Source organism: Mytilus edulis, chromosome 2, assembly GCF_963676685.1.
Source record: "Mytilus edulis chromosome 2, xbMytEdul2.2, whole genome shotgun sequence".
NCBI classification, from domain to species: Eukaryota; Metazoa; Mollusca; class Bivalvia; order Mytilida; family Mytilidae; genus Mytilus; species Mytilus edulis.
The window spans coordinates 17,648,137-17,660,270 of NC_092345.1; the positions used below are offsets into that span (position 1 = coordinate 17,648,137).

At 32.3% G+C, this 12,134-nt stretch overlaps 1 long non-coding RNA gene across 1 annotated transcript; it reads right to left on the reverse strand.

Moving 5' to 3' along the window:
• Positions 1–5,561: 5,561 nt before the first annotated feature.
• LOC139511604 (uncharacterized) lies at positions 5,562–9,236 on the reverse strand. The gene is made up of 2 exons (XR_011662058.1): positions 9,073–9,236; positions 5,562–6,846 (listed from the first exon to the last, which is right to left on the reverse strand). It is a non-coding gene; the product is annotated as an uncharacterized lncRNA (long non-coding RNA).
• Positions 9,237–12,134: the final 2,898 nt, after the last annotated feature.

Below are 12,134 nucleotides of genomic sequence, written 5' to 3' on the forward strand. Positions count from 1 at the left end.
GTGTACATTAAAGATTATCCGTTTGTTATGCTGAAAAAAAAGAGATCATCATAGACTTTTTAGCTTACCTACTCGTGAAAAAAAAACCAATGACAACTTTTAACTGAATTAAACCAAGAATTGTAACAAAAACTCATTTGAACACTCATAGTATACCTTTTTAGTATTATTGTATGTTATAACTTTGTTTTTTTGGTGTTTTTTTGCCATTGTGTATTTTGAAACTCTCTCTAAATTCGGGGTTTTTTTCTATGTTGTTAATTGAGTGTCCCGGTCAATCTGCACATGGCTAATTTGCATATTAGGTATCCCAGGTAGACATGCGCAAACAAAACCGGATGTTTTGACTCGTGCAAGCTAATCAGACATAAACACTAATAGATTCATTACAGTAATATTGCCTACTCTAAACTAAATAAATACACAATATGTGCCTTTTGAGAGTAATTAGGCAAAAGGTAATCCAGTTACGTAACATGTTTGAACTTGTCCTATTGGTGAAAATAGTTTTATAAGTTTTAAGCGTGGTCACCGGCGGTAGATCATAAAATCCACATGTCAAGATACATATCACCACATGTTGCACTTTTTCTCTATTTCAAAGAGCCCTACATATAAGTAACATGTCACTAAAGAGTATTTATAAAACCCTAGTATATTTAAAAAAAACATGTCTACCTGAGAGACAAGTTACAAACAAATAGTTATCTGCTTTCCACAAAAAAAGGGGGCACCCCTGTCAAAAATAACAAATACTTCATTCAAACTTCCGAACCTTAATCAAACACTATTAAAATTAACTGGGAAATAGATTTTACACCATATTTAAGGTTAAAAAACTGTTCTTTTAGAGGCATGAAGAAAACAGCCAAAAAAAATAAAAAAATAATAATAATAAAAAAGATTTAGACAACACTATATTTTGTTTACATAAATGGCTGGGGAAGAAGGAAACCCACTGTATCTTAGTTACTTAATTTATTTGATTTAAATTGTATTTGCTGCAATACCATGAAACGGGAGCTTTTTGGTAGTTATTGTTTAAATGGTTGGAAAAAAGCATTTTTATGTCACTTTCATTTCTCTCTATTTATTTGTACTTCATTTTTTTGTATTGCTCTGAATATGTTTATTGACTGTATAATTTTAGATCATTCATCCGTTACAAGTGTAAGTGATATAAAATATGGGTAGTTTGAAAATTGGTTGCATAAATTGTAGAGGCCTGTCTTCTGATAAAATTAAAAGAAGAGATATATTTAGTAAATGTAGAGAAAACTATGATATGGTTTTCTTGGTAGATACTCACTGTAAAAAAGAACTTGAAAAGTATTGGCAAGCAGAATGGGGGTATAAAATAATATTTGGGTCGCATACCACGAGCAGTAGGGGCGTGGCTATCTTATTTAGAAGCACTTTTTCTTTTGAAATCTTTGGACAGAAAGTGGATCAAGACGGGAATTATGCAATTCTAGATATAAAAATTTTCAATCATAGAATGACAATAGCAGTAGTATATGGACCCAACGAGGACAAACCAGTTTTTTATGAAATACTCCAAAGAGATATTGAAAATTTTGGTAATACTTCAGTAATAGTGGGGGGTGATTGGAATTTACCACAAAATTATGATATGGATACTTTAAACTATTTGCACAAAAATAATCCTAAAGCCCAAAAAAAGGTTAATGAAATGATGTCAGAAATAGATTTGGTTGATGTTTATAGGGAATTATACCCAGAGAAAAAGAGGTTTTCCTGTAGAGGACCTAACAAGAAGCAGGCAAGACTGGACTACTTCCTTGTCTCATCTGATTTTCAACCACTGATAACCTCGTGTGATATTGGTGTTGCATATAGGTCTGATCACTCACCTGTATCTCTGTCCATTCAATTTAATACAAATGAAAAAGGCAAAGGGACGTGGAAATTTAACAATGCTTTATTATACGACAAAGAATTTATTGCTAATACTAAAACTTGTATTGCTGATTGTATTGATCAATATAAAATAGTTGATTCTGAAAATAGGGAAGAAATAGAATTTTCCATTTCAGACCAACTGTTTTGGGAAACATTAAAACTGATGATACGAGGAAAAACAATCTCTTATTCATCTTTTAAAAAGAAAGAACGCAGTAGGGAAGAAGAAGAACTAGAAAGTCAATTGAACAATTTGAACAATAATGAAAATATCAATGATAAAAGGGAAGAAATTACACGTATTGAACTTCAGTTAAGGTCTTTAAGAGAATCTAGAATAAAAGGGGCAATAATGAGAGCAAAAGCAAAATGGCAAATTGAAGGAGAGAGAAGTACAAAATATTTCTGTAATCTAGAGAAAAGAAATTATATTGAAAAAGTAATTCAAAAATTAACTCTAGATAATGGTGAAACTATCACTGATCAAGCAAAAATTCGTGCGGAACAAAAGTTATATTATGAAAATCTATATTCATCTAAGAAAACAATTATAAATAATACACACAGAGCTAATTTCTTTTCTCTGGAAAACCCATTTATCAAAATTCTCTCTGATGAACAAAATATTAATTTAGAGGGGGAACTAAAAAGCTCAGAAATTCATAATGCATTAAAAAATATGAAAAATGGAAAATCTCCCGGTCTGGATGGTTTTACAACTGAGTTTTATAAATTTTTTTGGCACGACATTAATCCTTTCCTACTGCGTTCTTTCAAAGAAGCATTTCAAGGAGGTAAATTATCAATTTCACAAACACAAGGTGTTATTACCTGTCTACCCAAAGATGGTAAACCAAAACATTTTCTAAAAAATTGGCGACCTATTTCACTACTTAATGTAGACTATAAAATAGTATCAACATGTATTGCAAATAGAATTAAAAAAGTCCTAGATCACCTGATTAGTGAAACTAAAACTGGCTTTATGAAAGGCAGATATATTGGTGAGTGTACAAGACTTATATATGACCTCTTGAAAAAAGTAGATGAGGAAGATATTCCTGGCTTGCTTGTTTTGTTGGACTTTGAAAAAGCTTTCGACTCTCTTGAGTGGAACTTTATATGCGAAACCTTGAAATTTCTAGGTTTTGGTGACACAATAGTGAAATGGTTCACAACTCTTTACTACAATTCAAAAAGTTGCATTCAAAATAATGGCTATCTATCTGATTTTTTTGTAATAGAGAGGGGGGTACGACAAGGGGATCCGCTGTCTCCCTATCTTTTTATTTTATGTTTGGAACTGCTTAGTGCATCTATAAAATATGACAACAACATCAATGGTATAAAGATTAAAAATTCTGAATTTTTACTCAGTCAGTATGCTGATGATTCGACTTTGATCCTGGATGATAGTGAAGAATCTCTCAACAGTGCTCTAAATAAGATAGACTTGTTTTACTCATGCTCTGGTTTGAAGGCTAATTTTGAAAAAACCCAAGTTATATGGATTGGGGCAAAAAGGGGCTGTGGTGAGGAGCTAAACACAAATAAAACAATAATATGGAACCATTCAGGAAATTTCAAACTCCTAGGCATTCAATATTGTTTGTCAAAAGTTGATATATGTGTTGATAATTATTTAGAAAAAATTCAAAAAGTAAAAAATCTTTTAAGTGATTGGTCATTCAGAAATATTACTATATATGGGAAAATTGTAGTTGTGAAAACTCTCGCCCTACCAATTCTAATTCAATGTTTTACTGTTTTACCAGATCCATCCCCAGATATATTAAAGCAGTTACAAGCTATGCTATACAGATTTGTGTGGGATGGTAAAGGGGACAAAATTAAAAGAAATATACTTATCTCAAATTACGAGGATGGTGGGGTAAAAATGCCACATATTGAATCATTTATAAAATCACTTAAGTTATCCTGGGTTAAAAAAGTTTTAGACCCCACAAATTATTCCTCATGGAAAGTTCTATTGGCAGATCACCTTGAAATGAATGGTGGAGAAAATATGTGGCATCTATCAAAATCAGCACTCAATGAAATTAAAAAAGAATTTAACCCTTTTTGGCAAAATGTAATTTCATCATATGCCTCACTGTGTGAACCTCTGACCACAGCCCCAAGTGATATCTTGTCTCAACCATTGTTTTTAAATGAAAATATTATGATTGATGGAAAAACAGTTTTTTATAAAAGGTGGATACAGAATAATGTATTTTTCATAAATGATCTCATTAAGGAAAATGGAGAATTTTACAATTATGATGAATTTATTAGAAATCATAATATAAAAACAACTTTCTTAGAGTTCTATGGACTAATCTTGGCTCTTCCAAAGGAATGGAAGAATATAATTCATTCACAAGTATTTATCAAACTAAATACTGTCAGTCACAAAATTGTTACCGCCATAAAAACAGTTGATAAAGTATCAAAACATATGTATAAATTTTTTCTAGAGAAAATAAAGGAAACCCCATCACGCATACAAGAGAAATGGAAAATAAAATTGGGAATAGATATTGTGGCCGAAGAATGGAATTATTTTTTTAGTCTTCCTTTACTTATAACTGAAGATCCCACATTAAGGGCATTTCAATACAGATTACTCCATAGAATTCTAGGAACAAATATTTTACTTATGAAGTGTAAATATAGTGAAACAGAACTGTGCACTTTTTGTACAGAAACTAAAGAAACATACATACACCTCTTTTTTGAATGTAGATACGTTCGAACATTCTGGCTTAATTTTTTTCAAAAGTTAGAAGATGTATGTAATGTAAGCTTTCTCCCAACCTTATCAAGTATAATCTTGGGTGTTAATTATCACATATTTAAAGATATTCTAAATACATGTATTCTGATATTGAAGAGATATGTTTACTTATGTAGAGTTAGATTTACAGTCCCATCTGTTGCTGAAGCAATTGAATGGCTTAACTATTATTATAGGGTTGACATGGTCTCTATGAGTTTGTGCTCTACCAATAAAGCAAAAAGAATAAAAGAAAAATGGTCAAACATTAATAATATTATTAAAAAATAGAGCTCGATGCAGATGTATTCTGTATTCTGTTATTTGACTTTGTACAATGTATTTTATAATTTATAACAAGTATGGTTAACCATATGTTTAAGATTTATAGCAGAATAATTTGTGTGTACATCTTTATTTGTAAATGAGATTTGAAAATGATATGAAAATAATAAAATATATATTACAAAAATTTTTTTTTAATATCTCATCTGTTGATCAAAGATAGAGTTACGTGTAGTAGGAATCATATTTAATTTGTCCGGGGACTGAAATCAGAAATTCAATTGCCATAAAAGAATATCCGACTTTGTTTTTTTTTCAATAGATAAGACAGTTGGTTTTCCTGTTTGAATGGTTTTACACTTGACATTTTGGGGTCCTTTATAGCTTGCTGTTCGATGTGAGCCAATACTCCGTGTTGAAGCTGTTATTTGACCTTTAATTGTTTTCTCTTTTTTTTTTATTCATTGTGACTTGGATGGAGAGTTGTCTCGTTGACATTCACAACCAGATCTTCTTATCAATATTTATTCCAATAAATGTTGTAAAACACATATTTAAAAAAAAAACCACACACACATAGTATTATATTTTTTCATGAAAGTATGTGTCAAGAAACTGTCTGCTACTACTATTTATACTGATAGAAATTGTCATTTGTATGCATATGTAATGCAGTACATTACAAAATGATACCACACCGGTTTAACGTTGCGAAGACAGCTTTCCTTACATTGGTATCAATCATCCACATGTATGATCTTACTGCAGCTGGTATCAGAGAAATAGTAGTAATGACATAGTTTGGTATCATATAGGATTGTATGTAATCATCAACACTTAATAACAACGCTTTTTCCGATCTGTTAACCCAAGCAACAAGTGGAACATGGCATAGTATGCTGAAAGTTGTAATCGCAATGACAGCATATGCAGATGATAATATCTCGTTTTCGCTAGCAAACGAAAACACTGATTCGCTTTCCACTACGATGTGTTCGCATCGTTGATCTGATATCTCTTTTTCGGGCATACCGCATGAGTTTAAATTTTCCAAATCCGTTGACGGATTGATTCTGTTTAAAGGTGCCGTTATGTTCACGTGTTTGCTTAACCTTTTATGTATTACAACAGAAGCAATCATAATGATTAGTGCAGGAATACTAACGACAGCTGCCAGTGTTTGAACAGGAATAGATGGATGAGTATAGGATTCATCTGTTGTCACGTTTGTTCCATATTGAATTACTATTGGTAATGCAATAGATGGATGAGTATAGGATTCATCTGTTGTCACGTTTGTTCCATATTGAATTACTATTGGTAATGCAACAACATACGTTAGGAAAAAAGGCAAAATCATAAATAACCCATGGATAGTTCGGTGAAAAATACGGCGTAGTCTGAAGTAGGTTGAAAAAAGATTGACGGGAAAATCCAAACATAAAGCTACCAAAGCCAATCCACTAAATAAATAATATACCAGGGTCATATTGAGTACCATTATACAAGTGGTATCGCTTTTCCACCAATCATCATCAGGCATTATATATGAAAATGGTAAAGTAGTACACCCTATCAAATCTCCTACAGATAAAATTATTACTTTCCAGTAGAATACGTCCTTCCTAAGTTTTTTCAAAATAATTAAGATAATAACTAGCAAATTTGAAAAAATGATGGCTGCAACAAGTACCGCAAATACTATTGCAAATTTGTGCACAACTGTCTGGTAATCATTTACATCTTTGGTGTATAAATCTGTGGTTATATTATATCCATGTTCATATTGAATGAAGCTTGATTGATTCATATCGTCGAAATACTGAAAACCATCCGGATCCATTCTTACTTTCTGTGACTTTCTATGAAAAATAAAAAACATACAAATTAATGAAATGACTTTCTGTCCGCGTTCTCGCAGTCAAATTTTAGTAAAACTAAATTTAAGATCAACATAAGCGGTTTATTGTATACTATGACAGTCAGAAAAAGAGTATATTAATATAAATACCGTATTCCAAGGAACATTCAAAAAGGGGAATTCTATAAAAACTGGATCAATCAAAGAGTGAAAAACAACTGTCATGACTTGGTACAGGTAATTTTTTCGTTGGTTAAGCCTGGTTTTATAGATGGCTAATCTTTTTACTCGTACGACAGTTTTTTTTACAGTTCCGTTATAAAGTTAGGGGAGCAACCAAAACTCGAAAACAAAATTATTATATCTACCTTAAAAGTTTGCACGTTTAATCCTGTTTAAACGTTTTTTAACCTAGTAGGTTATAGTTGTCTTTCTGATATTTTTCTACATTATTCGTTTTTTCTTATTAATATTCTATTCATTACAGATCCAATAAACCTTCAGTGTATGTTGAATTATTTTTGTTACCATGTCTTTTGGTTGAACTAACTTGTGCAAACATACAAATAAATCGAACAAGAACGACAACAAAAACGATGTTGTACCTGATAGCAAATTTGTCAAAGACGTGGCACGCCAACCAAACAGTTGAGTTGTTGATATTATGTTTTGACAACTCCGAAAAAAGCAGGAATATCCGCTACTATACATAAAACTAAAATTGAGAAAGGAAATGGGGAATGTGTCAAAGCGACAACAACCCGATCATAGAGCAGACAACAGCCGAAGGCCACCAATGGGTCTTCAATGTAGCGAGAAACTCTCGCACCCGTAGGTGTCCTTCAGCACATATGAAAATGAGTGAAAAAAGTAAACTTTATAGAAACTAATTAAAAGTTATTGCTGAAAGTCCATTGCTATATGGGACAAGTTAATTAGATGTTGAATCAGTGACAGGAATATCTAATTTTGAACTGTTCTAACCTTTCATTTGAACTGCCGGAATGATCTTATTGAACTGTTATATTCGTTCTAAGAAGGAATTGTCAAAACTCTCTTCTAAGGTAAAACTGTAAAGGTCGAGTGTATTACTATCTAAATATGGTCTAAGGTAGATATGTAAGAGGTAAATATGTAAGTAGGAAAAAGATAAAATAACAATACCGAGCTCCAACAAAAATTTAAAAGGGAAAGTCACTCATCAAATTGAAAATTCAAAAGCAATTTCCAAATAGAGAAAATTTGTAAAGCCGTTCTCTGATTATGATATTAAACAGTTCTATTCATCGAAGATGTACAAATGTAAGAGGGAGTAATCTTGTATTTCTCTGTATGACATGTTTTTAGACCAATAATAAAGGGCATGCATTGTAGTGTTGACCCCAGGTGGGGCTTTTACAAATTAAATGGGCATACAAGCTTATTATTAAAATATGTTCAAAAAACAAATACCTTCATGTGCTATTTCAAGATATAAATGGGTCAAAATTATATATAATTATTTATTCGTCGGTTAGAACAACTTTACTATTTGTTTCAAAAGATACACATAAGTGTTGAAAACATTTATTCGGAAGAAAAACTAAAGTTCATCAGATTTTTATGAGAAATTGATACAATCTTCAAACTGAATTGAGCTTTACGAGATGTTTAAAAAAGTGGTCGATGTTCTCACTATCAAGAAAATGAAATAAATCGATGGAAAAAAACATATTTTAACAAGAATGTGTCCTCAGTACACGAATGCCCCACTCGCACTATCATTTTCCATGTTCAGTGGACCGTGAAATTGGGGTAAAAACTCTAATTTGGCATTAAAATTAGAAATATGATATCATAGCTATAGGGAACATGTGTACTAAGTTTGAAGTCGATTGGACTTCAACTTCATCAAAAACTACCTTGACCAAAAACTTTAACCTGGAGCGGGACAGACGGACGAACGGACAGACAGACAGACAGACGGACGAACGGACGGACGGACGCACAGACCAGAAAACATAATGCCCCTCTTCTATCGTAGGTGGGGCATAAAAATATGTCGCATTGTGACATCTCGAAAACTAATGCAAAGTTATTAGTTCTAATGAAAGCACAGTATTAAGGGAAGAAAAGTCCGACTGAGGGTGGAACTGTCAGAAAATTAATAGGGCGTTGGAACAAAAGATTTTTGTCAGATTTGTAATTTATAGATTTAAATACAAAATAGCAAATAAAATAAACTTACCTCTTTAGAAAATCAGCGTACTCAAATGATTGTTATTCAGTCTTTAGTTTTATACTATGAACAAATCATATGTTAATAGTCCGAGTAATTTGACCAAATTACCAATATTACAGTAATAACTTTGAAGAGCTTAATACATTTATGCAAATGGTAAATTTATTTATGAGCAAATTCATGTGGAAAAATATAAATCGGGTAATTGTACATAACTGAGATGACTCGTTTAATCGAAGATGAATGAAGTGAAAATCCGTACTTAAAAATATTTGCTTTGAAAAAGGAAGATCCTAAAAATTAAAATCACAAAAATAACGAACCCGAGGAAAATTGATAACTAATCAAATGACAAAATCAAAAGCTCAAGCACATCAAACAAAGGGATAACAACTGTCATATTCCCGACTTGTGTAGAAAATGTGAATTGAACCTGATTGTATAGCTAGCTAAACCTCTCACCACAAACACTAGACGTTCTGTCAATAGTATTTAAATATGAGCAATTGAAAGAAAATAGTGTCCAGAAATATAAAAGAGAGAAGGCTACCAAAACATCTACTTTTTAACCGGATTTTTGTGACAAAAATGTCTGTTATTGATTTGGGGATGTACGGCGGGCGGGCGGGCGGGCGGCAATCAAATGTTGTCCGTGCATTAACTCATGAACCGTTCAACCAAAGCTTTTAAAATTTTAATATGTTATTACTGACAACTATACGAAGGTCAAGTTTAATAATGGCGATTTTGACTTTTACCGTTCAGGAGTTATGGTTCTTGAAAGGCGGCAATCAAATGTTGTCCGTGCATTAACTCATGAACCGTTCATCCAAAGCTTTTAAAATTTTAATATGTTATTACTGACAACTATACGGAGGTCAAGTTCAATAATGGCGATTTTGACTTTTACCGTTCAGGAGTTATGGTTCTTGAAAGGCGGCAATCAAATGTTGTCCGTGCATTAACTCATGAACCGTTCATCCAAAGCTTTTAAAATTTTAATATGTTATTACTGACAACTATACGGAGGTCAAGTTCAATAATGGCGATTTTGACTTTTACCGTTCAGGAGTTATGGTTCTTGAAAGATTGAAAAATGGAGTTTTCAGTCGTGTCCGTGCATTTACTCATGAACTGTTCTACCAAAGCTTCCCAAATTTTAATATGTTGTTACTGATGACAAAATAGAGGTCAAGTTCCATAATGACGATTTTGACTTTTACTGTTCAGGAGTTATGGTTCTTGAAAGATCGTAAAATGGCGTTTCCATTCACGTTGTTGCATTTTCTCATGAACCATTCAATCTAAGCTTTTCAAATATTATTATTTCAAAATGTTGATACCGATGACAAAATAGAGGTCAAATTTGATATTGATGATTTTCACTTTCACCATTCATCAGTAATGATTCTTGTGATATTGCCAGGACACAAATAAATGTAAATAAATCCGGTTTGCTGTCGTTGTGACAGCCTCTTGTTTAATCCTCTCTCTGGCATCACTGGAACGTTCATCAATACAAACACGTTCTTTCAGTTGTCTTTGGGAAATCCTGCCAACAAGGATACCTCACCACGAATGTATTGTTGTAGCTGAAGATGATAATCCCTAATAGGTACTAGCAATTCAAGTTGTTGGTGTCACTAAAAAGGCCAGATTTGTCCGCCATTTTGTTTTCCGGTTGACAATTTTACTGATATTCAAAGAAATTGAAATATCATTTTCTTGTTGTTCCCGTATATCCAAAGTGTAATTTTAATATTAAGATGAACGATTGTGTTTTCTATTAAAATAAAATATTTTGAACACTTGTAGCAATGAATTTTAATTTTCAGGCGAATTCGCGATGTTTTTTTCCGATGAACGTCGTCCGCGGCACGCATTTCGAGCCGGGGTAGCCTTCTTCAAACAGAAATAAAATATGTTCCTGACGTCATATCGATCTAATTTTGTTATCCAATGAAAGAGGTACAAGTCGACTTCCGGTCTCTAGTAAGAATTTAACTTTTTTGATCGATATATTTTCAATCTTCAATGTCACTGGGGTAAAGCTGATGACCGTAACTGCATTCACGGTAATCCAAAGATGTCAGATGAAAAATTAGGTCAGTATCTGTATTGTCTGTTAAAGTGTTTCTATATCATTTTATTTACAAAGCATACATTGGTACGATGTAAATCTAAAAAAGATTCACACGGAAATCACAAATTACTACCGAGAAATGTGTATAACACAGGAAATTGGATTTGAAAAAATCGCTAAGATAACCGTGAATCATCATTAAAATATTTTCAAGATGACCGTAACATATAACAAGGACGACCGTGATTGTTGATGTTTTAACGCCACTTTTTAGCGCCACATGTCGGCTATTTTGTATCGACTAGTTTTTATTGATTGGGGAATCCGGAGTGCCCGGAGAAAACTACCCATCTTTGATAGGAAAACTGACAATCCTAATCAATTAATATTGGAGTCGAGAACCCCCGCACGGGCGGAGTTCGCCCTCAAAATCTCACTATTGACTGTCTAGTGATTACAGTAGAAGAACTACTGTGAATTCTTGGTAAACGAGGCCCCTTATGAAAAAAAGATTTTTTTAATTTTTTTTTTTATCTTAACGGGGATATAAAATATTTTGTTATATTTTGTGTACACAAGGTAAATCTTAAATCAGTGTTTTAAAGTCGGAACAGATAATAACGATTTTTTTTGTAGTTTCTGCTAAAAAAAAGAAGTCATGTTTTTAAGAATATTCAAACAAATGAAATCTGATTTGAATAAGTTTAAGACTCAATGGAATTCATTACAACTTTTTGCGTAAGTATTACTATAAAGTGACTATTTGGGGATCGAATTTAAATTTGGGGTCTGGGGGAGTAAAATACGTTGTTTCTGTTTATTTTGTCATTCTAAATTTATTTACTGACATCTTCCTTGGTTCATCTTTCTCTAAGCATATCATTGAGGGGAAGAAAAGCAGTTATAATTTTTTTATATACCGATTTGAAAGTACACAATATGACAAAGTCTTAATCGTCACTAATTAAATAAAAATTATGAATAA